Source organism: Dipodomys ordii, unplaced genomic scaffold, assembly GCF_000151885.1.
Source record: "Dipodomys ordii isolate 6190 unplaced genomic scaffold, Dord_2.0 Scaffold2, whole genome shotgun sequence".
NCBI lineage: Eukaryota > Metazoa > Chordata > Mammalia > Rodentia > Heteromyidae > Dipodomys > Dipodomys ordii.
The window spans coordinates 10,879,680-10,886,553 of record NW_012267218.1 but is presented as its reverse complement, the minus strand read 5'-3'; the positions used below and the strand labels follow the sequence as shown (position 1 = coordinate 10,886,553).

The 6,874-nt window shown below is 39.9% G+C and overlaps 1 pseudogene; it reads right to left on the bottom strand.

Annotated features, from left to right (window-relative positions):
* Positions 1 to 259: 259 nt before the first annotated feature.
* On the bottom strand, positions 260 to 754 carry LOC105984522 (annotated as a pseudogene).
* Between the last annotated feature and the right edge of the window lie 6,120 nt (positions 755 to 6,874).

Sequence of the window (6,874 nt, the reverse complement as noted above, 5' to 3'; positions counted from 1 at the left end):
TCTGGACTTCAGCAGGAAATTCCATACCTTTATTCACAAATTCATTTGTGAGATTCTAGACTTCAGTGTGATGGTGAAGCTATGGGGTAAATACACACCATCTCCTCAGATGACTTTTTTCAGGGAAGCATTATCCTTTTCATTACAGGGAACACAAATATATATGCATTTTGAACCCCAACTATATAAAAGGAACTCTTTTTTAATATGAAAGAGCATTTTAATCATTGTTTTTAGAAACTATAAAGGCTATACATGATTTGGAAATGAGACAGTACCAAACATCAGCCAACGAAGAATCATACATTCTATGACTTTTCTCTTGTCTGGTCACTCAGAAATATAATGTTATCAGCAATGGTTGTTGTTGCTTGTCGTCTCACGTTATTTTTATCCATGTATTCACCATAGTCTACTTTCCCTTCCACATAAATTTGAGACCCCTTTTTCACATACTGATATGCCACATCTCTAAGGCCAGGTCAGAACACTAATATTCTGTGCCATGTTGTCTTTAGATTGACATCGCCCATTTGGTATGCTTCACTTTCTCCTGATCGCCACATTTCATTTGTTGCTAGAGAAAATATTGTGACTGGATATTTTCCTTCCACCTGTCTCAGGACAGGTCCTGACCCACTCGCCCAAGTAAGTGCATGGGATTCAGAGATCTTTCCAGAACTAAACTGCTAGCTGTTTCAGACTCATATCTCACAAACTGACGAAGCACCTGTAGCACAGGTCTTCAAAACATGGTTTCTATTTTCTTTTCTTACAATCCAATAGTTAGGACTTGCCTGTGAAGTCTGAGGCAGAGGGTTCCCTGACCCAGCCTTGTGCCCTTCCCATACAGTAACTTTCCCGCCCAGCTACGAAAAGGAGGGTTAAAAGGAACTCTTTATTTGCCATAGGCTAGATCAAGCTAATCCTGCAAGCCTGTAGCAGGAAGTCTTGTCATTACCCTGGGTGGTCAAACTGGCTTCTGTGGAAAGCTCAGAGCAGGCCCTGGTTGAAAGGTTCTGTTCCTTCAAGATAGTCTGGATGCTACTAGCTTCCATGATCTCTCACCTAATTATGTTACACTTCTGTCCTAGAAAAATGGCCACACTGCTATCCGTATACCGTGCAGATGTTTCTAAGGTACACTGAACTTCTTCATATGACCAGCATCACAGTATAAGTACTGTAATATAAATTGAGTATCAACTATTTTATCTCACATACCAATAGGTTACAGATCCAGAACACTTCTTGTCACAGTTTTTCCAGGGCAAGCCAAACACAGTGGACAGAATTAACAAAAAATACACGCAAGGTACTACTTCCATAGTTTCACACTAACTTTTTTATTTTCATTTTATTGATTTTATTTATTTATTTTTTGTTTATGTGGTACCAGGATTCAAACCCAGGGCCTCCTGCATCCTAGGCAAGCACTCTACCACTAAGCCATATTCCCAGGCCCACAGTAACTTTTTTCATTAAGCATTATGCTAGAGAAAAATAAAGAGGTCCAGAAAGTAAGAAGGCTGGATGACTTGTAGTCAAACCCATCCTGGTCTATGAATTTCTCATCTGTGAAAAAGAGGTTGTGTTGGGTTAGTGGGGAAGGTGGATAAATCTGGAATTCTATTTTTTTCTCTCTCCCCTTGTTCTATCATGTCTCTGGACATGGTATTTTTTAATGAGTATAACATAAGACAATTAGTATTAAATCATTTCATGTGCATTTTGACTGAGAAATTCAGTTCCTTGGAAAAAAAAACTTGCTTCTTTAAAAGTTGGGCACTGGTGGCTCATGCCTATAACTCTAGCTATTCAAAAGGCTCAGATCTGAGGATAGGGGTTCAAAGCCAATCTGTACAGGAAAATGCATAAGAAGCTTATTTGCCAATTAAAATCCCCCCCCAAAAAAAGTAGAAAGTAGAGGTGTGGCTCAAGTAGTAGTGCATTAGCCTTGAACACAAAAACTCAGGTATGGCACTCAACCCAGAATTCAAGTCCCAGGACCAGTGCACATATGTAAGGGCGCGCATGCGCGCACACACACACACACACACACACACACACACACACACACACACTAACACTCACACACAGAGTTCTTGGCATATTGATTTGTTAGAAATTAGTAAATCAGTTAACATAGGAAAAAACAACAAAGAAAGACAGGGCTCTATCCACAACATGGCTAAATAAATAAATACTTCATCCAGAAGCAAAGAAATCTCTACTACTTGATTGCAAAAAGCCATTTGGAATCTCACCCTTTTGGAGATTCTCCAGTATACAGCCTGTTGAAATGATGAAAACTTAAATTTATCAGTTGTTATGAATGCCTGTAGATACTATTTGTTTTTTTTGTTGTTGTTGTTTTTTGTTTGGGGGGGATTTTTTTTAGGGGGGGGTCCGGTCATGGGGCCTGAACTCTGGGCCTGGGCGCCATCCCTCAGCTCTTCAGCTCAAGGCTAGCTCTCTACCATTTGAGCCACAGCGCCACTTCCGGCTTTTTTCTTTTTGCTTATGTGGTGCTGAGGAATCAAACCCAGGGCCTCATGCATGCTTGGCAAGCGCTCTATCACTGAGCCACCTTCCCAGCCCCTGTAGATAGCATTTGGTGTCCAATTACACCACTGATAATTATTCATATAATTTGCAAATGAGAGCTTTGCTCTTGCCTTTAACCTACCTTTCACGCATATTCATAAAATGTCATCTATACAGGAGTGGCTTCCAGAGCTCCTCTTCCTCAGTCTTTCTGTGATAACATCTATCAAATGCTCATGTGAATTGAAAATGGCTGTATGGCGGTGGGGGGAGGCTATGAGGAAAATAAGTCACTACTCATGCTTTTCCATGAAAACAAACATTTCTCCAAGATAAGAGGCAAACATTGACTGAAAAATCAATAATACTAAATCTGATGGGAAACTTTTATGGGAAGTTTTCACTTCTGTACTTTAGTTATTAATTTAGTTAGACATGTTTCACAAAATTTAAAACCAAAGGGAGACAAGAAAGTAAGACTTTCAAAGACTACAAATATGTCAAACTACATTTTTTTTTTTGCCAGTCCTGGGGCTTTGAACTCAGGATCTGGGCTCTGTCCTTGAGCCTCTCTATGCTCAAGGCTAGAGCTCTACCACTTGAGTCATAGCACAACTTCCGGCTTTTTGTGTTTATGTGGTACTGAGGAATTAAACCCAAGGTTTCATGCATGCTAGGCAAGCATTCTACCACTAAGCTACATTCCAAGCCCTGGCAACCTACAATTTGAAAAATGCTTCTATTCCTAAATCATTAGAACTTTAACCTTAATGAAAAATCAATGTACAAGTTGTTTGTAGCTCATGACTGTAATCTTAGCGACTCAGGAGGCTGAGATTTGAAGCCAAGCCTCAGCAGGAAAGGTCATGAGACTCTTATCTCCAATTAACCACCAAAAAGTCAGAAGTGGAGTTATAACTCAAATATAGAGCACTAACCTTGAACAGACAAAGCTGAAGGACAACACCCAGGCCCTGAGTTCAAGTTCCAGTATGGGGGGGTGGGCGGTGCGGGCACATTGTATTTTGTTTTCCAAATTCTGTTAGAAAAAATAGCCATTAGTTCCAATAGTACTATATGTTTGATCGACTGCGTATCAATTTCTGGTTATCTATACATACATAATTATAGATACACTATTGATACAATACTTGTAACCATATAGTAATAAACACTAAACACATAATACTAGAAGTGCTTTGGATACTTTATTTGTGTTGTTAATTGAATCAGACAGTTTAAGGCTCTATGACAAGGTTACAGAATTACTTTAATGTATATATCATTTTCTGGCACATTTCTATGGCTTTCATCAGATTATGATTCTCAAAGACATTGAACTCTTCACTTCCTAAGCACCACTACCAGCAGACAGAAGACAGTAAACAGAACTCATTCTAAGAGACTTGACAGCTGCAATGGATTCAATAAATGTCGTTGAATGAATCTGAATGGTCACTCCTTTCCTAGAGTCTTATTGATTTAGTGCTGTTATCAAAGGTAAGTGTTGGGTAAGAAAGACAAATCAAAGAACAAACACTGAGTGACTGCTACATAAAGGACAATGGTGTAGGTGAAGGATGGACTTTTTTTAAGGAAATTTCTGCTTTTGAAGAGAGGATTATCAGAGTGGCAAGACATACTCAAAACAATGACTATTAGTAAAGAGAGAAGGGTGGTCAATTACCATAAAATGAACACCAGAACTTTTGGAAGTTCTGGTGACCTCTGAGTGATTTGTTTTCTGACACAGATAGGGTTTGATTTTTACTTTTCCAGCCACAATATGAAAATTTCCATTGACAGAGCATAGGAAAATCACTCCTCCCGTGCCTAACATCATTACACATCTCTAAACAGGTACTCAACCAAGAGAGATCTTTCAGCCAAAAAAAATGCCTTGAAAATTCCAAGTTTACAAGCAGGAAATATCCCCATGGAGACATTTGGAAGCACAAAGATCTATTTCCAAGCCTAAGCTACTGTCACTCTCTTCTGTAAGGTTTCTGGAAAGTATGGGCAGCAAATCAAGCCCGCAGGTATCTATATCCACCACCCATACGTGGCTAAGACTTACATGATAAAACCAGTATTGGACAAAAAGGCTCAGGAAGCTGGGTGTGGTAACATACACCTATAATTTCAGCTCTCAGGAGACTCAAGAGTAAGGATCAAGGTTCAAGAGTTCAACATACTAAGTTCAAGGTTAGTCTAGGTTACAAAAAAAGACCCTGTCTCAAAGGAAAATTTAAAAACCCAGGAATTTAGTCCAACCGTGGTGATATTTAATACTTTCTTATCTTCACCTTAAACACATAGCACAAAGACACTATGACATCTAAAGTGCCATGCCTTCACCTCCCCTTCTCCAGTCCCTCTGCTCTACCTTTGGAATGCAGCTGATTCCCGAGGCAACTTCTGCAGATATTAAAATAAATCTAACCTCCAGATCAGTCTTCATGGGCAAAGCTGGACGTTACATATCTTCTCTATGCTTGCATTTCCCTATTGGTGAAATGGAGAAAATAGGTTTCAGTGAGCAATACATGAGCTATTGTAAGTAAAGATATTGCATGGCAAACTGTATGTTTGCTGTTATTCCCATTGTGATTGCCTCCGTTCATCTGTCTATGGTGACTCTAAAATTCAGCTTATGTTTTGCAACTACACTATTTTTTATTTTAATTTCATTGTCAAGGTGATGTACATAGGGGTTACAGTTACCTAAGTAAGGTAGTGAGTACATTTCTTGTTGAACTTGTTACTCCCTCCCTCATTTTTCTCCCACTTTCCCTTGAGACTACACTATTTTGTCTCACTCCATAGCTGAGGCTGGCCTCAAACTCCCAATCCTTCTCCACATCTGAAGTGCTGTGATTACAGGCATATGCTACCACACTCAGTGCTATATTATTCTTAAATTACCTTTCATTCTAAGTCACTTCTCAAAACTTTTCAATAGATTCCAGGCATGTTCCTCAACATAAGACTAAACTTCTCTACCTTCCCTGTACTCTGCTCTTCTCAGCCTCTTCGCCTATATCCCCAGAGACTTCCTCCATATATAGTGTGTTAATCCTCCAACTTAGCTTGAATGCTACCTCCTCCACAAAGCTTCCTCTGATCTCTCCAGCAAAGTGATTTCTCCCTCCAGGCTCTAGAAAAACTGCTCATCTCCTATTTGCAAAAAGTATTACTTAGCTTCACATTGTCTCCCAGCCCGAGGTATAAGTTCTTTAAAAACTAAAGTCCAAATGTGTTTCATTGTACAGTTCCATGGCCTCTAGTCCAGGCCCACACTTGATCAGTAATTCAAAAATATTGATTGGGTAAGTAAAGTAATCAAATGCCCATCATAAAAGCTGAATGGAGTTACAGAAGACAGAGCCAAAGAAGTACTATGGGAGCCTAGGGGAGGAAGAATTTATTTAGCTGACTTTGCATTTAAAGTGAGCCTTTAGGATGCTAGATCTTTGTTGAGCCAGTGATGATGGAAATCAAAAGTGTAGGCCTAGGAGCAAAGAATAAAGAGTAGAGGAGGAAAGGTACAAAGATCTAAATGAAATGTAGTCAGCTGAGATGCAAAAGCTGTGGTTATTGGGATTGTAAAGGCTAGATTATGGAATCCTGAAGGAATTCTTAAAGAAACTTGGACATAATCCCAAAGGCCATGAGAAACTACTGTGGTTTTTGAACAGGGAAAAGATAGATGCTCACTGAGGATGGTGTGAGGTTTAAATTCAGGGCCTCTAAATGTATTTTAGGAAAATTACTTCATCAACTGGGCATAAGATGGAGCTTGGGATGAGAAACTGCTAGGGTTTCAATGTGTGTCTCTCCCAAACTTCTAAATTGTAACTTAACCCACAAAGTAATAGGGCTTTTGGGGAAGCACTTACTCACCACAGTGCTACCCTCATGAATGGGATAAATGCCTTTATAAAAAAGGCTTCAGAGAGCTGACTAGTTCTTTCATCTCTAAAACCACATGACCATGAGGGACTTATGTCCTTTTGTCCTTCCATTTCCCACCAGGTGGGGGGGCAGCAAGCTGCCATCTTGGAAGCAAAGAGTGAGCCTTCACCAGACACCGTATCTGCTGATGTCTTGATCTTGGATTTCCCTGCCACCAGAGCTATGAGAAATAAATGTAAACTACCCAGCCTGTGTGATTTGTGATAGCCACAGACCAGTGAAGACTTGTGTGAGGGTGAGGAAGACAGTGAGAGTCCATTGATACATATTGGTGGCAGTGGAAATGTAGGGATAGAAAGAACACACAAGGGTACCAAGTGAGAACTGCAGTGGGGCAGTTCACTAGACTCCA